Source organism: Passer domesticus, chromosome 3 (genome assembly GCF_036417665.1).
Source record: "Passer domesticus isolate bPasDom1 chromosome 3, bPasDom1.hap1, whole genome shotgun sequence".
NCBI lineage: Eukaryota > Metazoa > Chordata > Aves > Passeriformes > Passeridae > Passer > Passer domesticus.
Genome location: NC_087476.1, coordinates 86,141,029 through 86,168,728, shown reverse-complemented (window position 1 = coordinate 86,168,728; position 27,700 = coordinate 86,141,029). Strand labels below are relative to the sequence as shown.

The 27,700-nt window shown below is 42.1% G+C and overlaps 1 protein-coding gene and 1 long non-coding RNA gene across 2 annotated transcripts in view; one reads left to right on the top strand and one right to left on the bottom strand.

Moving 5' to 3' along the window:
- The window catches only part of DUSP10 (dual specificity phosphatase 10), a 182,529-nt gene extending 182,166 nt beyond the window's left edge, over window positions 1-363 (bottom strand). The window contains exon 1 of the mRNA XM_064414115.1: window positions 6-363. The gene's annotated coding sequence lies outside the window, so the exon portion shown is untranslated. The remainder of the gene's footprint in view (window positions 1-5) is intronic.
- Window positions 364-3,945: 3,582 nt separating this feature from the next.
- On the top strand, window positions 3,946-20,182 carry LOC135297009 (uncharacterized). The gene is made up of 3 exons (XR_010359020.1): window positions 3,946-4,077; window positions 16,446-16,751; window positions 18,936-20,182. It is a non-coding gene; the product is annotated as an uncharacterized LOC135297009 (long non-coding RNA).
- The last annotated feature ends 7,518 nt before the right edge of the window (window positions 20,183-27,700 follow it).

Sequence of the window (27,700 nt, the reverse complement as noted above, 5' to 3'; positions counted from 1 at the left end):
CCTACCTGACCCCCTGATAACTTGTGGCGGGAAGCTTCGGCTGGCTTGTGTCAGGATAGGCCTCACGACTGGTCTTTGGTTTTCTGCGCGGGCTGCAGCGGTCTCAGGTCTCACCCGCGCTGTGGGGAGGGGATTTGATTATAAGATCTTCACAGCTGCGGCCAGCCCTGCTCCGGCCAGGGCTTGGCAGTCCCCTCCCCGCCCCCCACCCCCGCCGTCTTCCCGCCCGGCAGCTGCTGGGGCTCGTCCCGGCCAGACTGGAGCCGATGGGGGGGTGCCGCAGACGGCAGGGGGGAAGGGGCCCGGCCCGGCCTGGCCCAGACGGGGGGCTGGGGCCCACCACCTCCTCACCAATCGGAAAGGAGAGTTCCCGACGTTTTTCCTTTAACATGTGTGTTTCACAGAGGCGTGTCCAGCTTCTCAGTGGTTCAACAGACTGTCAATTACACAAAAAGCTTTGCATCACTTCCCTGAATTTCCTCCCATTCCAAACCGTGACAATTAGGCAATAAGTCACATGTCAGGACAGGAAACACTATTTCTCTGTTGTTTTACAGGGATTTTAAATCTTGGCATGCATTACAAGATTCCTTTAACCCCATGGTGCCACTGCCACCTCTAAATTTGAATGATCAGGTGGCAGGTAGGAACTGGATTATATGAAATAGCAAAGAAGAGCGCCCATATAAGCAGGATTTGTAGCACCATCTCCAAGTCAGAGCAGTAATTTCACAAAAATATGGAATTAAATTTTTACTTAATGTTGATTATGGGGTACGCAGCACAAATAGGCCTGATCAGAAGGAGGTGCATGTTAATGGGTTTCAAAGGCTACTAAAGTAGCTTTTGCTACTTGCCGAAACACCGAAGCAAACTGTGGGGTGTGCTAAGCACCAGGATGGTTTGTCAGCTTGTTTTGCAGACATCCTGGGAAACAGCAGATATTCCACAACCACAGAACAAGCCAGAAAATTAGCCCCAGCATGCCACAAGGCAATGAAGTGACTGTGGAGGGCAGAGTGTCAAGAAAAAACAAAGCTTCAGAAACATTTCTGAAAGCAAACATACTTATCTCCCCAGCAGGAGTAAGAGAGAAGCTGCAGAGGTCCTGTGCACAGCACATGCTCAGGTTGGAGAGGTTTCTACCCCCAGACTGGACCTAAAATGAAATGCACACTGCATAACTGAAAGCATATAAATCAGTATCAGTGTTTTTCAATGTAGCAAATTATGCTGGCTTTATAACCCATGAAGAACAATTATGGATCGTTAGACGTTATGATTAGTGAAATAATGGAAAGTGGAACAGAGATTTAGTTCCAGGTGATTGACGAGTTGCCAAGAATAAAATGGTCCTGAAAGAAAACATAGCCTATGTTTAGAACAGCTGCATGCCCATTGCAGCAATGCTCAGATGGAAAAGCAACATGAATAATTGGGGACACTACAGTTCCTCTTGTTTCTGGAAGCAATTCATCTGAATTATTCTGCTTGTTAAGGGGAAAGAACAAGTCACTTGAAAATAGCCAGCCTGTCATGTGACCGAGATAGCTGTGGAACAACATACCATTATTTAATCAATTTACACCAAAGGCTTCACCCAGAGCTGGCTAGTTATAAACAAATTAATATAGTCACAGAAAGCAGAACCACCATGTTTCTTTGTGCTGCCAGACTAAAAGTTGGAGCTTGCAAGACCTACTCTTGCATCTGAGCTCTGGCTTTGTGACTGTTTCCTCCTGTCAGTGCTGCACCAGGTATCTGCACTGAACAAAGTCCAGGGGAAGCTGAGGATAAAATTCTGCCCTGGTGAAAGCATGGGCTAGAACAAGTTCCTGTATCTTTCTGGAGTGTCAGAGAAGATGGGTGCCACAGAGGAGGGAAGATTGATGGACGGACTGTTAGACAGACTGGTGTTACTGGTACAACTGGCAGTTGGAAAGGCTGGTAAGAGAGGGCTCTAGCTAAACTAAAATAACAGTAAGAATTACATCAGTGTATGCTTTTTCTTGCTTCTGAGGACATGTACCAGAAATGCCACTATAACCAACACAAGGGAGAGTAGTGCCTGCTCAGTGTGTGGCTACTGGAAGGCTCCAAGCAGGAGGTACAGGAACTCACTGGCATGAATCTGAAAATTGCCTCTGACTCTCCCTTGAGGTACTCTTCATGCAATACAATAGGCTTTAAAGACAATCTAGGCTGAAGATTCAAATGAAACTCCCTAGGCAAACATTACAGTCTAGAGCTTTCTTGTGCGTTTCCAGAGCATTTTAATGAAATGTTTGACTACAGCTTGGAGTTCTAAGGAAACCATTACACAAAAAGGTTTGACCAAATATATTTTGACTTCTGAAGTCTTTCTTGTGTTCACAGCAGAGCCCCAGGCTCAAGTGATGAATATGTCCATCCTTACAATAGATGCTGTGGTTTTCAACAGGCCTTCCTGTTTCATGCCCAAAAAGAAAGCAGTGTCATTTGTGAGGACTAATGGCTGGGTTAAAAATCACCAAGGTTAAGTATAGGACAAGACAGTCTCTTCCTGAGTACTATACAACATCAGGAAACTGTTCCTGACAATGCCATTCATTATGCAAAGCAGTAGAAGGGGCTGGAAGTGGAAAAGACTGCAGATGGTGCTTGCCTGGTAGAGATTGCTGACAGGCTGTGGAGAGAAACCCCTTTCACCAGTCTCCTCCTTTAAAATACAAGTCTGATTATCTTTTGAGGCATAGTAAAATAATTTTGTGTATAAAGGGCCAAGTTTCTCTTTACTGTGCAATAAATGGTTTCTTTCTTGTTCCTAGCAGTAAACGGGTTTGTCAGAAAAAGTGTAGATGGCCAGAAACTTCTAGTCACCTGAGCGTAAATGAGAACAGGAGGGACCCTTAGCACAGGCAAGTAGGGGCACAAGATGGACTCACGTGGAATTCCCTGATTTCTGTCTAATGTTCAGTCCTGAACCCATATTGCCTTGACAGCTTTAGATACATCAGGGAAAGGTTTGACTCCACACCGTGGTATGGATCTCCTGAAAGCTGGTTTGTGGCAGTACCAGGCTGGAAAGCAGCTGCTACAGACTGGTCGCCTTCCATCAGAGAGTGCAGGCTAAGTTCATTTCTTCTTCACTCAGAGCAACTTCCCCTAAATTCCATCAGGAAAAGATGTATGTCACAGTCATCTTTCTACCTGTCCTCCCTTTTGTGCTGTCGTGATATTGTGCTCCCCTGCTAGCTGCACATCCCTCAGGAATCACACCCAGCTGCAGCAGTGCTGGCATCTGCACTCCTTGACCAGAGGAGTATGTAGGGACGAGCAGAGCTGCCTCCTTAACTTTCTAGAGGCTTATAGCTCACAATGCTTCAGTCACAGACAGCCAAGGAAACCAAGACCTCATGCTGGTCCTGGGCTCAGTCACCTGCGAGGAAAACAGAGAATTCTGCCAGAGGTCTCCAAATGAGACATTCAGAGTCTTCTGCTGCCAACACACACAGAGATATTGAGATGTCCAGAAGAAAATACTGCAAAAACAGTTGCCCTTTCAGAAGCCTGATTTTTTTTTTTTTTCAAGATAGGAATAACCAAGAATGCTCCACTTCAGATAATACAGACATCCCACATGTTTCAATGCCAGCTCTCCCCCAACTAATTTCCTGATGGGGAAATGAGAGCTTGCATGGATTACTCAGTCTCAAATCTTTCCCAGTATCTTTTACATACATAATGAGCTACATAAATTGTGTGTATTTTCAGAGAGCAAAATAAAGGAAACAAAATTACTGAGTATTTCAAGAAGCTGGATTATGGACTGGGTTTACATCCATCTAGTAAAAGAAAGGAAACTTACTTTGTTGCTGAGGATAAGTCAAGTAACTGGATTTTCCATCTCTATTATTTTGCATTTGTCGTGGTTTGACCAGGAAGTGAGTTTCTGGAAAAGTTGTGGTCAAACCAATCAGTGGCCAGATTTGAAATTGGCACCTGTTGTGGCCACTGAGGATCTGGATACACCTCTGAGAACACACAGGGCTTAAAAGCAGAGGATTCCCAGAAGACTTCCTCTTTTGGAGTCCAGCGGTGAGTGGAGTCTGACTTCTCGCCTGCCCAGCTGCGTCTGGGTGGGGAGGGGAAGGCCATGCAGCCTGTGGGGAGGGAGGCCGGAGCCCTGTGAGGTGCAGGGGTGGAGGAGACCTGGGATGTCTGGGCAGCCCCCCTGGGAGAGAGTGATAGAGACTGTGCTGGCAGCACAGCTGGCCAGAAGCGAGGGATGCGGGGAGAGAAGGTGCCCGGCAGCTGTGGGAGTTCTGGGCAGACAGAGGCAAAGATTTTAACCCCTTTGTAGAATAATGGAAACCTTACAAATACTCATTCTCCTGAATCAGAATGAAGAGAGAGAGAGATGAAGCATGATGAAATAGGCAAGTATGAGGAAAGTTTGGAAGAGGTGAGAAGAATCCTAGGTAGGAAGAGATGATGGAGTGGCCTTGGGCTGGACTCTTTCTTGTATAGCCATGAACAGACCCATGTTGTTCCTGTGACCTGGAGACTGTATTTAAGGGGAGGCAATACCTTAGAGTAAAAAGTAAAGCAGTAGCTTGAACACAAACGGCTAAGCAGGGTGTGGGATGCCCTCTGTCTCCGTGGAGGGGAAGATCTCTGTTCATGAGGCCCCTTGGCCCCAGGAGGTAAATTTGGGGGGGACTGGTGTCCCAAAGTTGAGAGACTGCTGCTTTTAGAACTGAGTGGAGCATCCTTAAACAGGACTGCTAAAAGCAGTCCTGGCCCATGTGCAGTGGTGAGAGCGCTGGACATGGGGGGGAAGAAGTCACGAGGGCCGATGTTCTCTGGGCGGTGCCACGAGTGACACGGAAGCACAAGAGGTTTCAATTGTGTTTCCGGGGGAAGCCTATGGTGCAAGGGGGGGACTCCTCTCTCCCTGATAGATTTGAGGGTTGATTATTTGAGGGGTGATGATAGACTGAAAGTTGATTATGCGAGAGATAGTGACGGGGTGGAAATCTATGGTGTTATTTCATTCTGTGGAGATAATGGAGGAGAGGAGGAGGAATGTATTTAGAGAGTTTTCATTCTTAGTTTTGTGTTTGTTCCTTTTTAGATATTGTAATTAATAAAGTGTTGTGTTTTTCCCTCCATTCCCAAGTTAGAACCTGCTTTGTTCTGTTTCCGAGTCACATCTCACAGTAACCATTTTAGACGTTTCATAGAGGCCCTGGCATTGTGCCAGGGTCGAACCATGACAGCATTTCTTTATTTTTCATATCCTGTAAACATAAAATAATAACCATGCATTTAAGACATTACTTTAAGCTTTTAATTTATGTTACTGATATGACTTCACAAATTTAAAAAGTGTAAAGAAATATTTGGGCAATGATAAATCACATGTCAAGACTGAATCCAGCTCAAATGAAATATATTCATTTTCCTCAGCCAACAAATGGGAAGTTGTTCTGACTTCCAGAATAATCATGAAAGTCAGGCAACCTTTAGTTACTGGAAATAATGCACTGGCCCTAAATGCATATATGTGCATGATCATATGAGAATTTTTATTCACTAGTCAGACAGAAACTCATTCCATCTTTCTTTATGATCACAAAACATCTGAATGAGAAGTTTGAGAAAGCCATCAATAAAAACTCCTAAAAATACTTAGCTTTAAATTCTGTAATAGTTAAAAAACTGGCTATAGTCACTGAGTACAACAGACCAAGAGTATTATATTTGGCACATAACTTTTAACCTCCTCTGCACTAAAGAATTTCAGGGAGCGGGTCCATCAGACCTCCTTCAAACAGGGAAGACTGCCCATTTTTATACCCTTGCATTGTGCTTTCAGTCAGAAGTGTTATATAAGGATGAGTATTAATTACTAAGTGGAAAAAGCCCTAAAAAAGGAATCCAAATGCAAGTGTTCCCAAGGATTTAAGGGAGACAATATATGTACAAGGAGTCTCTAACGAGGAGAGGCATTCCTTCAAATAATTGAATCCCAACTCTGAGGGAATCCAATGTTCAGAATTTATGCTTTTCAAAAAAGGGAGAGAAACTTAATTTCTTTCTGGTAGGTGTGAGGTCTGTTATTCTTAATACCCTAGCTATTCCACAGAATCTGAACAGAGATGGATGGTAGTACAGAGCTAAGCTCAGAATGCAAAAGTTGAACAGGAATTTTTTTTTTCTTAAATATGAAAAAGGAAGAACACAGAGTTAGGGTCTTATGGGTCATTCTCAAACAAAGAGAGAAAATCCTGCAATATGCCAGATATTGGCAGCTTCACAAATTCTAAGTAGATTAAATCCAGTTTACTAACATTTTCTAACAGTAGATAAAAGCTAATTTCCTGCTAGGAAATTAATCACCCAGTTTATATTGCAAAAGCACTTCTGTGTTGCTTTTTGCTTGACTAGGCTTTCTGTATCTTACAAGACCAAGTCTGAGGTTTCTACTGCTTGCCCCTCACTTCTTATGTGTGCATTAGTAGCTGAGCTTGCACTAGAAATCCATTACTCTATAGCTCAAGAATGCAAGAGAGAAAACATTTAATTTCCTCCCATCTTTAATATCTTTAATGCTATTTCATGCCATCTATTTTATGTTCTGTCTAGAGGTCTGGATAATAGAAATGACTCATGTGTCCCATGCTTAGGAAAAAAGCATGCTTGCTCTGGGTGGATAACCTGAACCATACCAAAGGTATCTGACCCTTGCACTAAACTATAAACAGAAATTTCTCTGCACATCCTGTTAGTGTTAGGTGGTCATTCTACAGGGATAAGTTTATAGACTCAGCTTTTAATCTGAAAATACACTAGATCAAGTGGTGCTTTGGGAGGAGCCTGGTACTTTCAGAAAGCTTTTACAGACTTCCCAAGTGACTGAGCAGTAGTTAAGATACAGCCTCACTCCCATAAAACCTGTCTCTTTTTTCCTAGTAATGCATCTACTCCACAATAGTTAAATCCTGTGGGGTCCTTTCTTGGCAGGCACAGGTCTGAGCAAGGGCATGGTGAAAGCTGAGTTGGCTCCATCCCACTCTGTGGCCAAGCTTGCAGGAAGAAGTAAAGGTGTGGAAAGTTTTCTAGAGATGATTTTTAATAGCATTTCCCTTCAATATATCCACAGGGGACAATAAGAGGAGTGGGGAGACACAGGGGAGGCTTTGCCTCGCTGTTCAGGTCCTCCAAACTAGGGAAGCCAATGACATATAGAGAAGGATAAAGCCAGCTAGACCAGTAGCTTAGGGGCTTTTGTCAGCTTCATTTAACCAGGGACAAGTTTCACACCAGAGTTCATAAGAAATGACCCACACAACTGCAAATGTCACCACTTTCTCTGCCAAATGTAAAACGAAAATTGCTTCTCAAAGATAAACATACAATGCTTTTTTACATAACAAATTCTAAGTGCTGCTTTTCATATGCATGAGGAAGAAGAGGAAGCCAAGCCACTGATCACCTGATATGTTACTCCCACAAAATTTAATGTCCTGCTGCCAGGCACTCAGACATAGTGATGAGAGCAAGCCAAAGGCCAACATGAAACATAAGAGAAGAGATCTATGTATTTATGCAATGGTGACTTTGTTGTTTGCTCATTGGAGTAACCTTTTTGTTAGTATGAACCATCTAAATATTCACTCGAGATTCAAGGGGCACAACAGGAACACTAAGCTGACATACGCCCTAAAGAGCTTTAAGTTCTGCTGCAGCAATCAGAGAGGGGACAATACATCCTGCTCTGCAGACCTCCAGAAGGAGCTGGGTCATCCTGCTACAACAGTGTTTACAGGGGGTAGCATTATGATATCTGGAAGGAGGGAAGTATTTTCTGTAGTGATTCTAGACTTAAGCACAGCAGACAGAACAATCTTTCCAAACTTTCCTACCAAATCTAGATTTTCTAAACTGCAAGCCAGTACTATTTTCTTATATCAGCTACTGTTCATGAAAACAAACTGCAAAAAGATCCCTAACTGACCAAGCTATTTTCACAGCTTGCAGAAAGTCCAAGAGTCATGTGTCCAAGAGTCATGTTTTACAATCAGGGGAGCAAGTTTATTTATACATTGTGTAGGTAAATGCAATTGCCTCACAACTCAGCAGGCCACCATAAGAGGGGATGGCTTTAGCAAACCCCATTTCTACAAATTAAACCTCAGTGTCAGAGCATCTTAAGCCACAACCATTTTTTACAGTATAACTAAAATGGACCAGGTCCATTCTGCATGTTTGTAACCATGCTGAAATACCTTCATACTCAAACTTGCTCACAGGCAGTTCTTTTTGTCCAGAGGGATTCTCTGCTGAAGTCAGGTTCCTTTTACAAGCTTCCCTGCTTTTTGCTTGGCCGCATCAAGCTGGAACCAGGGTTACAGGGAAGGTTTCCCAAAGATTCTGAATTTTTGGGAAATACCAGAGGCACTGCACAGTAACACAGCCATCAGGCTAATACAAATCATGCATGAAGACAGTCACATAAACACAGCTTAGGGACGTAAAAGGTTATAAAAAGATAAAATAGATCTTTGCTCACTACCTATCCATGCCAATCAGCTCATGAACTTCTAAGAGTAGTGAGTCTTAAGCCTTTAAGTACTTTCTTCACTGGATCATCTTATATTTCTGGCCTCTCTGAAGCACCCTAGACATAGCTGCAAGAAAAAGACCTCTCATGTATAGGACTGATTGACAAGCTTAGAAATAACCTCTCTGCATGAGATGTGTGGATGCCAGTGCTGATCTTCTGTCTCGTCAGAGGATGTCCAAACAACCATATTGGGGTCAGCTGGTTTTGAAGGCCTTTTCTTCACTGAAAAAAAAGTTAGCATAGAAGAATCCATGTACAAGTTCAGGAAGGCCTTCTGTCTCCACCCCACACACATTGAGACAAGGCATGTTTATAGCAGGAAGGTGTAATAACAGAATTCGTGATTATGGCAAAGTCCTGAGCATCAAACCAGTCTCATCTCACAGAATCATAGAATGGATTGGATTGGAAGGGACCTTAAAAATCATCTAATTAAAAGCCCCCTGCCATGGGCAGGAGCACCATCCACTACAAGCAACACAGGTTGCTCAAAGCTTCAACCAAGCTGACCTAATCTCAGACTCATCTGTTTCTTTACCTTCATTTTGTCACCTGTTGCTCTGTATTTACTCTCCTTTAAGTTAGTCTTCACTGCTTGTCCTGAAAAGTAACTCCTATTCCTTCCCTCTTCCCTCTGTGTCCTCCATTCCCCACACAATGTTACATCAACTGCCCAGCTCTGCCTCTGCAGCACTCCCTTGGCACTGCCCACCATGCTTTGGCACACAGGAGTTATCAGGTCAAACAGTCATGGAAATCATACTCTGCAAATATGATTTACATTTTGTAAATAGCACAAATATCCCTTCTCATGCCTGCTAGGCAGCAGTAAATACACCAATCACCACCCTCCTGATCCCCATCAGGTGTAAACTGGTGTAGCTCAACTGACTCCAGTGTTGTTGCCCCATTCCCAGCAAAGTGAGGTCATTACTCAAAGCCTGCAAGCAGGAAGCAGTTTGGTTTCCACACGGCCACCCACAAAGATGGGATTTGAGTGACAGCATTTGATTTCCTGAGTCCAATGCACATTTCTTTCAATAACCCCATCCAGATTAATGTCAGCTGGGAAGCCACCTCCTAGGTTATCTTTTGCACTGGATAACAACCATAAGAATCCACTTGATCTTAATTATGGGGTGTTTCACATGTCCAGCGTGCTGAGGCCATATGTACTTGTAAGTGCTTACAGTGTTCTCAGCAGAAAAAACACTTCTGCACATGTTAACTTTGGGCCTCTGATTTTGGGCTGCACAGCAGCAACTCCCCCCTTTTGCCAGGCCTCCAACCTGGTGCTGTTTTGCTTCCATTGCCTGTGGAGTATGATGTTGTTACTGCCAGCTTGCTGGCACAGGCTGGAGTGCTTCAAGTTCGGCTCAACAGCTGTCGACTCATATGTGAAGCATCAATCCTGAGTCTGGAAAAGAAAAATGCTCTTGTGGAAGGGCTTTTTACTACGGACAGAGAATGCCATTCCAAGGAGCTGCACCAGTCCCCTGACCGCAGCCTTATGGCCCCATTGGGTTGCCCATCATGAGATCTAAGGCTGCTAATTGTTCCTCCAAGCTCAGATACTGCATGGTAACAGGTACTTCGGTCAGACAGATGTAGTTCCTGAGTAATATCACAGCAAAGACTGGTCTTAAATACCCTGACATATTTAATATCTTCAGTGATAGTACAGACAAGATTTGCTTGAAACTCTAGTTGATGACTGGGCATCTTACAACTTTTCTGTCAGGTTTAGCATAGATGGTTAAGTAACTTAGGTAGCATCATAAAACACATCAGAAACACATTCAGAAACTAAAACTGGAACAAACTGCTCTTTTCTGCTATAACATGTTGGACTGAAGATGGCCTGAACTTTCTTTGCAAGAGTTTTCTGATGTACCCATAATCTGAGTTCCTTCGCCTCTCCCTAAAGCCATGAGCAGTAAATCAAAGAGTGTTCTGGCCCACCTTTCTCAGGAGCTTATCCAACACAATACAACTATTTCATCACCAAATCCAGACTTCCAGGTGCCGAAAAATATTGCACTTAACAGGGACATGATACACTAAGAAATTCATCCATGGTTTCCACTCGCTCATTAAGGGAGCAATAAAACAGCTGTATTCAATTACTTAAACTGTTGAACAGTGAGGCAGAAGGAAGCGACTTACACCCATATTTAGAAACATGAAGTCTGCTCAACAGATCAGTTAAGGAGATGAATTTACAGCTGACAATATCATCATAACAGGGGTTATTTAGCTCCTATTAACAGCTCAGATGCTTTAGCACATCGAAGTATGAGGCAGAGCTTTTTTCCTTACCTCTCCACTGACTGACATTCAGCAAATCAGTCCAGCTCTTTGATGCAAGTATAACCCCCTTCATTAGAGGTGACTCTGCTAAGATAATATTGCAGTCATAATCAGGGGTTTGGAATTGCCATTGCCTCTTGCAGAGAAAGGAAGGAGTCTTTGCAAGAAAGCAAACAGCACAGCCATACGCTTCAACCGGATCAAAGAGCTTCCACTAAACACCAGGTTTCATGAAATAAAGGCATTAAAACAAAAGGGTCTATCTACTCCACACAATTTCAAAGATCAGAAGTTTTCTCACACTGCTTTATTGATTGCTTAGAACCAGACTGATATATTTAACAAAAAATCAATGGGAAAAATAAAGGACTGCCTATCTGACTCAGGAAGAATTTCATTCATGGGATAAAGGACCATAATGAGGCAATTCAGCATTCAAACGGAGCCATTAGCAGAGAAGAAATGAAGTAGTTGTGTAACAAAATTATGAGCACTGAGTGCAGATGGTAGTGTTTTGTAAATTCAGAGGAAATGGTGTTTTGTAAATTCAGAATCTGGGAAATTTTTTTTTATTTTTAAATACTTCATACAGATATGCTGTCTGCAATATTTAGCATGATTGAGGGTCTCATTCATGGCCATTTTTTCCCCCAGATGGGGCAGCTGCAAATATACACTTGAAGCCAGTAGAAGCACTTGCACACAATTACAGATCACTTATTCATACTGGCATGCCCAGTACTTCCTCTTGTAAGAGTCAACTTTTGAGACTCCAGTGCTTCCCCCAGAAAAATAAACAGCTGAAAGAGCCTGTGGACTGACACAGCTATTATTTGTAGCTCCATCTGGACAAGAAATTCTGCCTGGTGCTCGTGTTTTTAGCCTGAGAGTGGAGATCAGGATAGAGACCGAGCAGGGCAGAAGTCTGTCCAACCAAGAAACCTCAGCTAGTTGCAGATTTACAGGTCTTTACCTGACTGGAGAGAGCTTGGTGCCCACAGCCAGCCTGACCATAGGTGAGGCAGCCTGGCTGCCACTTCCAGCTGTGCTACATCCATGTCTTACTAATCCAACTAAAATCAGGACACACATCCAACTTCTGCTCCACCCACCTCAACTCCTGAGCAGGAGACCTGCAAGAACACAGCACAACTCTGCTAAATATGAGCCAGATTGAATTTTACTGGGAAGCAGTTAAACAAGGAGGGAACAGCCTTGGCCTACCATCTGCTAAAGCTTGGAAAACACACCTTCTCAGGCTCAAGGTGTGTTCTCCACATTCACTTGGGCAACCAACTAACTGCAAGCAATGTACAGTCTAGGCACAAGTTACTCTAAAGGTCTATGCACAGGAATCACACTCTTCTCTCACATCACGACTGTAAAAAGCTCCCCCAGACCCTCCCCAGCCCTCCACTGCAGACTGTGGCCACTACTCCAGTTCACACCCCCACTCTGCTTTTGGCTTTTATTATACCAGCATATTTAGCACAGCTCCTTATTTTACATTGTCTTCAGCATCCTTCTGCTTGATGATTTATATAAGATTTGCAGGTATTCAAACACTTTGCAGGAATTCAACACAAACCATTTTTTCCTGGACACTAGAACACAGCTTTTATGGTTGAGAAAACTGGAAGTCTGTCCAGCTTTTATCTCCCTCATTATAGAAACCCCACTAGATCTTAGCTGCCTACTAGATTCTAAGGCTTATAGCCAGACCCAATGCCAAATTAAATTACTACACGTGTTATTAAATTAAGTAAAACTCTGTGGGTGACACTGTATAGATGACTGAAACATCTGGATGAATAAGTCTCCCTGATCAGTATGGAAAAAATAGTTGCTAGAACAGATAGAGAAAACGGGAGGACAAAAAACCAAGAGGACAGCGAAGGGATGGAGTGCTGGAAGAGACAGAAGGCAATTAATGAAATACCTGCCCCCCCCCCCCCACCCCGAGCTATAGAAAGAGGACACTGCAGAATTTCTGTGTTTCAGAATCAGGATCAGACTTTGGCATTTTCCGTTAGGTTGGTACTAAGAGATCTGAAGCAGAGAGATGGTTTTGGGAAATTAAAAATACACAACACCCCCCCTGCACCCCCTCCCAAAAAAAACCCAACAAAACCCATTAAAAGCCCACTGAACAAACAAAAAATAAAACAACCCACAAACTATATTCCCCCCTTCCAAAACTGCTCAACAACCCCCACATATTTTTCTTCTCTGCAGTTTGGTAGTTATGCCCCTTTACAGATGCCTGGCAGTTTATTCCATGCCCCAGTGGATGCCCTGTGTGGCGTACTGGATGACAAATCACATCTTGAGATCAGGCTGTGTGAATTTCAGTTATTCTCTTTGGAGGACCTTGATCACAACTGCTGTGTGACTGCATTTATTGTTTGGGCTCAGTTTGGAGTTTTTTTGATCTGCAGAAATTTTGCTTCTGGTGATCAGTTATTCTGATTTTTCTCTTTTTAATCGTAGCTATGCAAATGTTGCATGTCTATGGAGTAAAAGAAAAGCCTTTTCATAGAAAAATAACTGGTTAAAAGACAAAAAACAAAGGATAAGTATTCACAGTGGAGCGAGATCATCAGCTGATTTCCTCAGGGAATTGTGCTGAGATTCAATTAACTCATTAATAAAAGGCAACAGGTGAGAAAGTTTTCTGCTGATAAAAAAATTATTCAAGACAGTAAGAATGAGGGCAGACTAGGCAGAATTGCTAAGGGGCCATGCAAGTTTTGGTGATAAGGCAATATGAGAAGGAATGACAATTTAGGTGATAATGCACATGGAAAAAAAACAGTCTTAACTTCACATAGGAAATGATGGACTCAAACCTGACAATTATCATTAGCATATTCTAATTTTAGCTCCATTCAAACATCAACTCAACAGGAGTCAAAATAGTAAAAATAAAACAGAAGAAAATAAAATACATATTATCAACAACAAAGGAACAACACAGGACATCTAATTATGTGATTGTATGAATTTATGTCTCTTCCACATCTTCAGTATAGCCTGTGGTTCTTATTCCCTCATCTGAGGAAGGCTGGATTACAACCGAAAACATTCAGAAAAAGGCAACTACAATGACCTCAGCTACAGAACAGCTTCCACACATGGAAGGATTTTCCTGTGTTCCCTTTGATTTGGAAAGGGGTTATTTTAGTGGAAGTAGGACACAGATCCACTAATCAAAAGTGGCCAGGATTAAACAGAGAGGCATCAATTACCCACCATCTCTTCTAACACAAAATGTAAGGCCATAAAATGAAAGGAGAAGGAGGCCAGGCTCAAGGAGAGATAAAGGAGATGGTTCTTAATGCAACAGGTAGTGAGAATGTGGAAAGCCTTGCCAAGGAATGATATTACTGCAAATAGTTTAGAGGGGTCCAAGAAAACACCAGACACTTACTTTGAGAGATGTACTGAAGAGAAAAAGGATGCGAAAAAAAATAAGTCAGCAGAACATCTTACATTTGCCTGTCCTTCAACCATCTGCCAGTGGGTGCTGTTGGCAGAGGATCCTGGGGCAGGTGACCCTTGTTCTGAAGCTGTGTGGCTGTGCTATCTTGCATCTCTGCCCTTTTGTCCTGTACTCCTGCTGGGTGACACAGTACACACAGGCTGCTGACTTTGGGATGGATCAAATGTCCTATTTTTATACATTACATGAATAAAAATTGAATTGTTTTCAAAAGCTCATCTTCCCCCACTGTGAGGGCTGCAGCACAGGCCCAGAAGGGACTTTACATCATGCTTGAAATGTCTGGCAAATCATTTTGTACCGAGCTGACAATAATGAATCCAGCAGCTCATTTTCCTGAGAAACAGGAGCTCACCATTCCTTTGTCCAGTAGGAAATTCATGGATAAAATGTTCAGCTTTGCAAGAGAACCAGAATTGAAAATGAAAGGATTTCTACTTAGATATAAAAGCCATCTGAGTCAATAAGCACAACCTTTTAACTCTTCCACTGCAGGTGTCCATGAAGAAGTTTTACCTCACCCTCTAGAATTTCCTTGATAGAAGAATCACCCATTCTGCTTCCTCAGGGATATGAATAAAGCCTTTACCTGTGAGGAAGCTGGACATTCCCAGAGATGCTACACAGATTTTCAAGACTAAATAACACAAAAATGATGCATAAAGCAGAGTCAGTGCCAGTTTTCCAACTCTCTCTTTGAGTGTGAAAGGGCTGCTATTGGAAAGAAATTGACTGAACAGCAGTGAGGCAACTTTCAGAAGGGTTCTCAATGCAAAATTAAAGTGAAAATGTTGGCAGAGCTTCACTTGGATATGGCTCTATCAGAATACATCAAATAAAATATGTCTTATTTTCTCCTTCAAGCTCTGACTGTGCCTGGCCTGACAGGGAATTAAGTGAGATATCTATCTCTCACTGTATTCTATCTGCTGACTTATATATTACTGAAACAGTGTTGCTATAATTTTTGAAATTTTGTTCACAGGTTTAGACATTTTCTGACTTAAATTCAGTGACAGTCCTGCAAAACCATTCAGAATCAAATGGCCATAATATGTTCTGCAGACATACAAAATACCCTGAGGAGAGAGTTAATGGGAATGAACATAATAAGGCTTTTTGAGGAGAGTGAGATGTGGTATATATTTTATCTTAGCAGATTTTAACTAACTCCCTGAAGGTTCTTTATGTGGGAAAGTTTTTTCTGTTTGGGTGAAAAGTCTAGTTGGATTCAAAAGGACACTCTAATTTTGTTCTCCTCCTCTAAGAATAGTATTGATAGATTTGTTCTCTGCTATTTGGGGGGGTTTTGATCTCTTCTGCCCTAGCAGAGATCCTCTAGATGTGGATGATCTTCACTAGCAAAGGGTGCTGCAGAAAAGAGGGACTAGCATACTTAGATTTTGAGCAAAGATTAGGATGGCCTTCTTTTCAGGTCTCTGTTTCTACAACACCATTTTTTTTTCATTTGTACGGTTAGGCATCACTAAGAACCTGATTGTCAGGGGAACAAGTGAAATATATCTCCAAATAAAGGGTTCCAGGAAAGGCAGAACTGTCAAAATACAGTACTACATCTACCTACAGCAGGAGTCCAGCAGAGTCTTTCCTTCCAACCCAAGGAAGATCTAGGGACCCCCAATGATGTTTTACAAAGACCAAAGCCACCCTTTTCAGGAACATTGTGGTCTCAGATCAGCTTAGACCAGTGCTGAAATAACACCTTTCTGAAGTTTAGTACATCTTTATCACTAAATTCTCTGAGACATTTAAAAGCCATCTTTGAAACACTCCTCTTTTCTCCCTATTTATAGAAGACAATAACACATGAGCAGGTGTGAGAATGTCATAGGGATACAAAACACTCCACCAAGTTAATGTGGCCATGCAGGAGTCACATTGAGCAGGGCCACTGGGAATTCTTGCTTTGCTTAAGACAACTTGGATGTCTCTTTTAAGCTCATTTTTAAGATGCACTGCAGAAAGTTTCGGTATTAACTTTATATCTTGCATTTTTATCAGTCTTTTCACAGATGTGCGCGTGGCCTGACTTCAAAATCAAATCCAGGGAAATTCAGGATTCTCAGGAGTGCTCCCTGTGTGTTTTACCTACTCCTCTACCCACCGTGCATCAGATGAGCTCTGCTGTTCATGGCCATCATCATTCAAGTGCTAGCCACACTGGTTTAGGTTGCATGGTTTTAGGTTCATGCTCCAAATATTCCTTGCACCACTACACTTTGGGAGATGCTGACAAGAAACAAGAAGCTGCAGGTTTCAGTCTTGGATGTGTGATCTGCTAAGTGAATTTTACAGAGTTTTTTTCAGGCATGTAATACTATAAAAGTGTACACTTTTTAGTTCAGTCAATGATTTCAACATCCTGACCTCAGGAGGCTTCCAGAGTAAAAATACTGAAGATCAAAAGAAGTATCTCTATTAGAAATGTTCTGAGCAGGCAGCAATGGTGCCTTGTGCTGGACACCCAGTGCTGTCCATGTAAATACAGGAGTGAAACAGAGAGAAAATCCATTCTCTGAACTGGCCTGTATACTCTATGGTCTGAGTGTACCCAAGCAAATCCCTCCTTTGAAAGGTGGATCACTTTGACACTACAAGAGAGAAGATATATTCCAAGTCTTATACTCCATATACTCCTTCTGGAAAGGCAGCCTCCTTTCACTTATCATGTCCATAACTCACAGTATAAGGCAATCCCAGCTGTTAAATAAACCTCAACATGCAAAGTTACCATTCTGAGATCTTTTCTCAGCACGTTCTTGTCCCTGCGACACTAGCTGACACACAGAAACTTAGACACAAAAAGGGTGTGAGGAAGGGAATAACCTCTATAGCATTCTTTCCAGTTATATACTAGGGAGAATACATGCAAACTTTTGTTTAGTGCAGGAACTACATCTCAGGAGCAGCATTATCCTGAGTCTTGTACCAAGAATGTTTTATCCAGCTCCAATTAAAATGCTGCGAGTTTATCACCCACTGAACTCAATGCTTCAACCAAAACCTCTCATGAGGCTGCAAATCCAAATAGGTGAATGATACATTGCAAAACTCCTTCATGGATCTTTTCACAGTCATGTCTACCCATGTCTTGGACTGTGAAAAGTTGCTGTATTTTTTCTGTGATCAGCTGTCAGTCAGGTGGATGAAAGATGAAACTTACCAGCATCTTAACACTAATTATTTCTCAAATTTTGCAGGTGGTTGTGAAGAATTTGAACCTATTCACACATCTATCCTAGACTGTTTGAAAAAATGGATGATGGGATGACTTCTCCTTCATCCATGATGGGTGACTGCTGTAGTACTACAGGATTACTTTGCTCCAGAGGAGCTGTTTCCTACCTTGCACATTCTGAGCCTCTCAAATGGTTTCACTGCTCAATATGACAGAAGAAGAACTCATCATTTGGAAATAGTTTATAAGGACAATTTTTATTTTAGGAATAAACCTTAGAAATTTAATGTCAGATTTGTAGTTTCAATTATTAACTTCTTTTGAGCACTTCCCAGTAATTTTGGTATTTCCGCATATTTTTTTCCATTTTTGAGAGCATAGTTATTATGCATCATAGTAAAAAACTGATGATTACTTGTACAGGGAAGGGAAGGAGGGGAAAGAGGGGAAGGACATCACTTAATGCCAGTCCTGAAGATCAAAAGCCACACTGATTCTAGGAGGGAAATGTCTCAGGTAATTCCTCCTCAGCAACATGCTAGGAAAGGAAACCAGACCACATTAAAAAACTATGTCAGTACTCTTCCTTAAATTAGGTTCTACACATGCTGAACATGTTTCCAGCTCTATCCTTCTGCAGTGGTAGCACAGGTGGGATTCATCTGAGTCCACAGTCCCCTTCTGCACAGAGTTTCCCTCTCAGCCAAGGATAAGGGCAGCACACCTGCAAGTCCTGGCAAGTACAGTGCAATAAATGAAAGCAGGCAACCACTGGGAAGTTTGTTTGTCCTTTTTCATTAATTAAAGGAAGATACCAGAATAAGTGATAGGAGAAAAAGCAATGCAGATTTTAAAAAACCATCAGGACTGAAGGTGACAAAGTCAATAGGAATTAAGCAAATGATCTTTGCTCAGAATTGCTATTTCCTTCACTGACTGCAAGCTTTTAGCTTATATAGCCTTCTCCAGCTGCCTGATAACAGAACAGCTGACTCCAGGTACTGCAGGTTGCCTTGCCATGGTTAAGCTGGAGGCCCTGTCAGGCAGTTTTTCTATCCCTGTCAGGACAGAAAATCCTGACTGCACCTGTGGAAACAGCACAGCTGCCCAGCCATGTGCTGCAGCTGAAAGCAGAGAATTTATACCAATGGGTCAGGTCATGAGTAAGTTAGAAGCAGGGCTTGTTCCTACTGTTGTTTTATGGCCACTTTGATTGATTTAATGGATGTATACAGGACCCCTTTGTCAGCCCCTCAACCCTATCTATTTCACTCATTCTGACCAAGCTTTTCACCTTTTCACTATTTTGACAGATGTTAAAACTACAAGGTGCTGATGAGAAGACGAGAAGCCAAACCTGCACTAACTATCCCATCTGCTTCCTGCAAGCAAGATGAAAGAGAAGCACCTACAGTATTTTCAGCAAGGAATATTTATCGATTGGCACTATCAGAGAGGCAGCCTGAAAGGTTTCCTGCATCTGAAAGCACAGTATAATCATTCCCAGAGTACAGTGAAGGGTGCTGAATGCCAAAGAAGTACAAGGCTGAGATCCACACTTGCAAGGCATCTGTACTTTCACAAAGCACAGACACGGCTCTTCAGGTTTTGTTTTGCACTGATACATTGGCATTTCGCCCTTATTTATGAGCTGAGTTTCTCCTCATATGGGGTATGGTGAAAGGAAAAATTGCACCAGCTTTTTTTAATAACAAGTCCAGCAAAATAAGGCAAGTCAAGTTCTGAATTCTTGATGAACAGATTAAACTCTACAGCTTGCATAGGTGTTTCAGAATCCAAACCTTTCACTCACATCCACAGATCTCTCTGACTTTAAACTTCATTTGAACAGCTGACAAAGAGCTCAGAGGAAAAGGGTGAGGCAAACTTTGGAATATAAGATTAAAGGACTTAAATTTGGCTTCCAAAATGATTCAGTCAAGGTCTTTACTGCACATTCACAGTTCCAAATGAAGGCCTGTACAAAAGTAAATTATTAATATTTTTGAGAAGCTAGCCATCAGATTAGTTAGGAAGCTCTGTACAGAATAAAGAAGGGTTGAGCTGCCAATTCAACTCTATGTCCATGTACAAGCCTTTCCTAGAGTTCAGCAACACCCAGTTTCAGGACCAGGCACTTGCTGTTTCTTCCCATCAAAAGAGGCATCTGTTCCATCCTTTAAATTTCAAACTGACTCTGGTACACAAATTTAAGGATCTCACATCTAGTGCTTGTATTTAGGCAAAACCACCGCTCTGAAGAAAAACAACAGCATTCTTCCCTTGGCAAAACTATTCCAGATCTGTATTAAAGACAGCAAATAAACTATTTTGGTTAACATTTAATGACTCCTTCAGGCTACAGGGACTGCTAAAGTAATTGCATTTTATTTTATTGCATCAGCAAATGAGGAGCAATGCAAGTAGAGTGTGTAAATATCTATTTTTAACAAAGCTGTCCAGCACACAGAAATGCTGTATCAGATTTCATTAATGAGAGTGTAAGATATGAATCAAGAGAGACCATTCAGCGATGTTCCAGCCTCATTAGGACACCATATTTCATTTTGACAGTAAGAAATAACTGAAGAGGAACAAAACATGCTGGGTGGATGGTTTAATTGTGGATTATATGTTGCCTGCCATACTGGGAACTCCCTGGCTTGTGGGGGTTGGGAGTGAGAAAGCCATCTCAGGAATGCCCTGGGAAAGAACCATTGTCTAAGCCAGGGGAAATTAATTCCTTTCCCATGATTCGAATGCTGTACTCCCTTTCACCTCCAAACCATTCTGTACCCTCTGCATCTTTCATTAGTTACTCCTGTAAAAACTTTTCTCCTCCCATCCCCTTCGACATGTAGCTGTGCATAAAAACGGTAACTTTCCCCTAAGACCTTGCACTCGCCCTGGTGTCCTGCTGGTTGTTACCCAATCCTGCTGTCTCTCTGACTCACCATCCGTTCCTCAGTCTATTCTCCGTGTTTTCCTATCCTTTTGGACCTTGCAATAAATCAGTTGAAATTATCCAGGACTCGAGCTGCCTTCCTTCTACCTGGTGAAGAGAAACATCTAGCTGGGGTCGAGCGGGTGAAAATCCTGACCCCAGCATTGGCTGAACGCTTTATGTGTTCCCAAACACACAGGACACCTCACCCTTGCAGTGCAGAGCTCAGTGAACAGTTCTGCTGTAAGCCATGAGAATTATCAGAACAAGGAAAACCTCCCAGTGACCTGTACATTTCTGCAGAGATGATGATTTTGACACTTGGGTGCAAAACTCTTCCAGACAACGAGCACATGGGTGGCACTGGCACTGGCACAAGGCACATGAGATTCACCTTTATTTGCTTCCCACAGCACAGAACAAGGGATTAGAAATTTCCCAGAGTATTTTTCAGACAACCATATTTGAAAAGCAGTCAAGTGTAATGCAAGTCATGCTAAACACAAAGCTACTCCAATAACAATACACTGTCCATTGCCTTCAACCTCACTGGAGTCCCACAGAATTTAGCAATAATCAAATAGTTTAAAAGCAATCAGTCATCAGAATTTCCAAACCCTTTTGACTACAAAACACTCACCTGCATTTTGTCAGGGAGATGTGAAAAAAATGGCAACTAAAACCAGCATCACTGCATATCCCATAATTCTGAAAATTGGCCCACCCATCAAGCTATAAAATAAGACACAGAGCATGAGAGACAGTTACATAAATCCATTCGAGCATTGTCTGAAGAATGGGAGAACAATGTCAGCCCTTGTTGAGTTGGATATAACAGCCATGAGAAACTGGCCACAGATAAAAACAGAAGTGGACAACCAAATTAAAATTAAATGGGGAAAATGTCCAGTGCCTTTTACCTTGCAGCTCTTTATGATGGCGTAAAAACAGGAGGAAAGGTTACACTGGGACTGGCATGGCTTTGATAGCCAGCTGTTAGTACACTTGTTTCAGACCAGGATGAAGGCAAAGTGAGCTGGATTGTGCCTTCAGATCTGAACAGGAAGAGAGAAAAATTGGTTTCTAGATTTTCTGCGATGTATTTGAATGTCTTTCAAAGTTTCCCCTCGTCATCCCCTCCTGATGACTCAGCCCACTTTCTACCTTAATGTGTCAGATTACAGAGTATCAATTTCGCCTTGTTTTGAAAAATCATATTACACCTCTGTGTCCTGTACTGCATTGATTGCTTGTAACACAGTATTTGGCACAGAGGCCAATATCTGCAGCAGGATGCTTTCCTGACTGAAACAAGGATTTTATCCATAACACAGGCAGGATAAAAAACTGATCTTGCAGGGAACAGCAGGTACTCTTTTCATGTCCATGGAAATACTTGTAAGAAGATACTCAGCACCAAATAAAGAAATGATAATAAAATACACTGTATAGGGGGTTGATGGTAGTTTTTCAAAATACTGTATTGATATCTGAGGTATGAAACATTTTAAGGGAGTGTAAGTACAATCCAGAGAAACAAATGCTAATCCATACACAATTAAGGATACATAGTGAATACTTCTGCATTTCTAGATGGAGAATTTAGGTACTAAATGGCAGGTCCCAGTCAAGAAACTACATGTCTACAAGTTCACTTGAGGTGAAGAATTTTGCCAGAGACTGCTTTCACATGAAGGCAGCAAGTAGGCACTATCTGCTTGACCTCTGAATTCAAAGGGAAAAGATAGTTAAATTAATCCTTCATCTCTTTGAAATGACTCAAATTAATAAATGTTTCAGCTTACTTCTAGTGCATGATAAGATGCATGCAGTGAGGGATGAATTAAATAAGAAAAATGTGAAAGACTAATTATAACACTGCGCTGATGAACAGCAAAGGAAGAGATTATCTAAGCACTATAATAATCTGACAGACCTACATTTTTTTCTCTCTTATTAACAGAAAATCCAAACACTGTGATTTATCAAGTGGTCCAAATCAGCATCATAATGCTTCTCAGACAGCCTCTTGGCCATTAAAAAATGGATAGTTGAAATCTAAGAGAATTAAAGTTTGTTGGAAAAGAATTCACTCATCACTAGTACAGTATGTCCCAAACACCAGTGTTTAACCTGCTCCTGAAATCTGTCATATTGCTATCCCCATATGAAAAACAGGGCACACACCCCAAAAAAATCACTTGGCCCATTTCACACAGAAAAGAGTTTATAATAGCCACAAACAAGCTGCATCTCCAAGTCCTGTGCTTCTTTGCAAGGAAGTTTAATTACTTTCTATGCACTACTTAATTCAGGAGGGAAAAAAAATTAAAAGGTGAGGGGGACACACAACATAAACCAAAGCAAACCCACCAAAAGACCCTCAACAGTTTTTTGTTGTTAACAAAGACTCAGCACCTACACTTGCAGCTCCCTGGAATTTCTGTCCTGGATGTGCCCCCCGGCAGCTCCCACCACTTGGGCTGTGCTGAAACAGCTCATGGAAGTTGCTCACTCCCTGTCTCAAAGCTCACAACTTGCAGCTCATTTTTACCTTCCTCAAGCTGCCCACCTCCCAACACACCTCCAGCTGCACTCCTTTCCTTGAAATCTTATTTGCTTTTGTTTTCCATGACTGTTTAACTTTACACACCTGCCTGGGCATCTCTGATGCAGCCATCAGCTCTCACACTCCTTTTGTTCTCTGCTGGATCAGGCCCTGTAGTTCTGAAGCTGAAAAATGTGTGAGTGAAACATGATCAGACTGATGAACTGTTCAGATTTCTCCATAATTTTTGGCAATGGGTCTGCACTCCCCAGTGTACTTGACAAGAAAATTACATGTTCTGCTTGCATCTTCACTCTGTAGCTAGCATGACACCAGCTCCCTTTAATCCATTAGCAAGCCTGTCAACAGCGCTGTGCAGGTGCTACTAGATACTTATAGCCAGTATGTAATAGAAATTAACATTTTTCACCCTTTCCACTAGCACCACCTCACTTAGAAATAAAATTTTACAGTGCCAATTATGTGAGCATCACTAAAAGTGTCTCCTTCCTGACCTTGAAATTTTAGCATAATACAGCAAAACAAACCTCTGAGAAAAGTTAGGAATAATTAACGTATACTTCTGGGGTGAGGGTCTCCATGAATAATGCACATAAAGCACAGACAGGCCCTCTCCACTAATACCAGCTTAATCTTTAATGAATTCTTTGGTTTTAGCAGAACTCCTTTCTATTATTAATAAAGGTTTCTTTTTATTGCAGCATGTTCTCCAGCCTCCACACCACATCCAGGACACTAAAAACACATAAGAGTAGCCGTGGCAAACATGTTCTTTGAGATGATCCCTGCCTGCCCTAAGGCATGACTAAGGTAAATAGTGTGGAAGGACTGTATTACTCTCCCATTAACTATGAGCAATGAGGGTCTGACTTCTACTTATTTTTATGGAAATTAGAAATGAAATTATTCATTTAGGGTCATGTAGAAAGCGAATGGCAGAAACAGAACCCAGAATTATTTCCCAGCTCATTTTTGTAATATCCCTTTCCTTTACAGTCTTCTTTCAAGACTCATATCTATCAAAAACATGTAACAAGAATATGCCAAAACAATGTGCATTTTCCCTTTGTTAAACAGAAGGGAAATAGGACACCGAGTACTCCAGTAATTTGCAAAACTTTGCAAATTTGAGATTTTCTAAGCTCTTCCCAAAAACCTTTCCTCCTTGGAATGCTGTGGATGTTCTCTACGGGGGTCTTTGCAGGAGATGATCTGTGTAGCACTGCTTTTTCTCCACTCTGTAGGGTGGCTTCTGTCCTTGGTCACACCTTACCAACCCATGGTCACTGTTTATTAGGGTTGCTGGGGCCACACATCACTGGAAGAGACCCTGGTACTCTCTGCTACCCTCCCTGGGGCATTCTCCTTGCATCTGAAATAAAACAGAATAATTTCCCACACCTCTCACTCTGCTGCCCACTGTTTGGGTATTTTTCCGCGTACCCTTTGTGATGTCTTTACTCGTGAATGACAAGATCAGGACTCCACCATTCCCTCTTGTCTCCTAGATTAATTTTACTTAGACTTGATCATTTGATAATTGCATATGTGGTTGTTTTAGCCTTTCTCAGGGTACTGTAACCACCTTGTTCTCTGGAGACAATTCCTTAGGATCACCTTTTTCTTTTCCTAAATCCTCTCCAGTGTTGCAAGCCCGTCAGAGGCAATCCCAGAGCTTCCAGCTCTCTGGGGAAGCTAGTTATCTACTTCAGCAGCCAAGTCAAAACCACAGGAACACCACTTTATATATACACAGTCTCATTTTAGTCAGGGTCACAAAAAATCACACAGAATCACAGAAGGGGTCAGATTGGAAGGGACCACAGTGGGGTCATCTAGCCAAACTCCCCTGCTCAAGCAGGGTCATCCCAGAGCACACAGCACAGGATTGTGTCCAGGATTTTGAGTATCTTCAGTCAGAGACACTCCACAGCCTCTCCAGACAACCCGTTCCAGTGCATGGTCACCTGCACAGTAAATCTCTTCCTCATATTCAAGTGGAACTTCCTGTGCATCAATTTCTGCCTGTTGCCTCCTGTTCTGTTGCTTGGTAAGAGAACACCCTGGATACTTCCTCCTGGCACCCTCCCTTCAGATACTGACAGACATATATGAGGTCCCCTCTTCACATCTCTTTTTGAGGCAGAACAGGCCCAGCTCCCTCAGCCTTTCCTCAGAAGGGAAAAGCTCCAGTTCCTTGATCATCTTCATACTCCTCCACTGGACCTGCTCCAGCAGCTCCACATCTCTCTTGTACTGAGGAGCCCAGAACTGGACACAGCCCTCCAGATGTACCTCACCTGGGCTGAGCAGAGGCAGAATCACCTCCCTTGACCTCCTGGTAATGCTCTTCCTAATGCACCCCAGGATACCTTTGTCTTTCTTGGCCACCTGGGCACTGCTGGCTCTTGTTGTCCACCAGGACTGCCAGGTCCTTCTCCACAGAGCTGCTCCCAAGCAGGTCAGCCCCCAGCTTGTGCTCGTGCCTAGGGCTGTTCCTCCACAGGTGCAGGATCCTGAATTTTCCTCTGTTGAATTTCAGCTCCTGCTCCACTGCTTCAGACACCAATCAGTATTACCAAACAGTATTACCTCTAATCCATTTTCTGATAAAGAGAATAAAAGAGACTTCATGTCTAGTTCTTCATTTTGATTTGTATGGTCGGCTCACTGCTTAGTCCAGCAATTACTTCCCCTGATGCCTTGCTTAGGCAAAAGTCTCTGTCAGGAGTTACAGCTCTACATGCATCACTTAAATAAATGCACTCTCAAACCACAAGAACTATGTTACAGTCTTAAATAATACATTTATCTAAGCAGTAAAGCATATAAAGTATGTTGACAATTTTCAATGCAAACATGGGCCTAGCACCACAAAGACATCTTTTCTTTATATGATTTATAGCATAAGAATACTGTCTCTTAACAACATTACACAGGACTAATCCCAAACTAGTCATCTAAAGAAAAATCATCAAGCAGCTGACCATTTTTATTATATTGCTGAGTTAAAGAACAACCCACCAAAATCAAAATGAGGAGAGTTCAAACCATCAAGTCCTGTGGAACATTTGTAAGAATAAAGCAAACCTGTATTGACTAGCTAAACCTCTGATACTAAAGATAAATATAAATTTTCTCCAACTCTGAGTGCATTGGGTTACATCTGTGTCCTGGCTTGTAAAATAAGCATGTATTCTATTTTTGCCATCTGTTGGGGGTTAGGCAGTTTTTCTTATCTCTTTCAAGAACAATGACACTGCCAGGAAGATAATCTCCTGCTAATGGGCTATTGAATTACTCACTGTGGCTGGTAAGATTAGTTACATCATCCCATTGGGAGATGCTCCACCCAGAGGGAGGAGTCAAGCATCCCTGCCACGATAAAACAAGCATTTCTGAGACCACAGACAGCCTTCTTCGCTGAATTTCCCAGAGGAATCAGGAACCAAGGCCCAGCTGCTCCTTCGCCGCATTTTCAGAAAGGATCTACACCTTTCTGCAGATCGCCGCTCCAGGAGGAGCAGCCACCATCTGGCTGGACTACTATCAACACCCTGACTTCTCAGGGTGTCAGGTTTTTCTCACTCTGCCAGTGTTTTTTTTTGCTTGTGCTAAATTACATTGTTATTTAGTTTTTATTCTTCCTAGTAAAAAACTGTTATTCCCATTCCCATATCTTTGCCTGAGAGCCCTTTTAATTCTGAAATTGTGATAATTCGGAAGGAGGGGGTTTACCTTTTCCACTTCACAGGAGGCTTTTGCCTGCCTTCACAGACTCTTGTCTTTTCAAACCAAGACAATCTGGAAGAACTGAGACTGGAATGTCCTTGAAGTAAAATGTCAGAGACTCACCATTCCAATCCCAAAACCAGTTCCTATTTCATAAAATCAGAGACTTGACTCCTAAATATAGATAATTATTCTCACTAAAGAAGTGCCCTTCATAGACTGCAAATTAAAATGAAAAATGCTGTTTCAAATTTAGGAGAGACAAGCTCATAAGTGTGTAGATAGCATTAGCTTCATTATTCTGCTTCAAATGTTTTGGGGTTTTTTGCTGGTTGAGACAATAAATTATTCTAGTCTATGTATTAACAACATAATAAACTGCAATAGCATTTTACATTGTGTTCTTCACCATTCTGTGTGACTGAGAGTCAAAGGTACCAAGACTAGAAGGAAGAAAGAGGTTTTGATCTCAGGACTTCTCAGCACATTGACCTGTTCCCACTGACAAAGGATAGTGATGTTTCCCAACTCCCCGGAACTGACTTTATACCTCTTTCCTTGTGCATCGGATTACCCTCAGCTGTCTTGACTCAAGCTTCATCTTGGCTCCTAAGCTGAGACAGGTCTTGCTTATCAGGCCCTTGCCATTCCCAGGAGTGACATCCTGCACTTCCCTGGCACAGTGCTTAACATAACACGCTGCCCATGATGATCAATAGATTGCGTTTTCTGTTAGGTATTACCTTGAAATACAGGTAATATCTAGACTGGGAAAATATATCAGTCTAATTCAGCTACTGCCCAAAAAACAAATCATACAGTACCTATCTTTT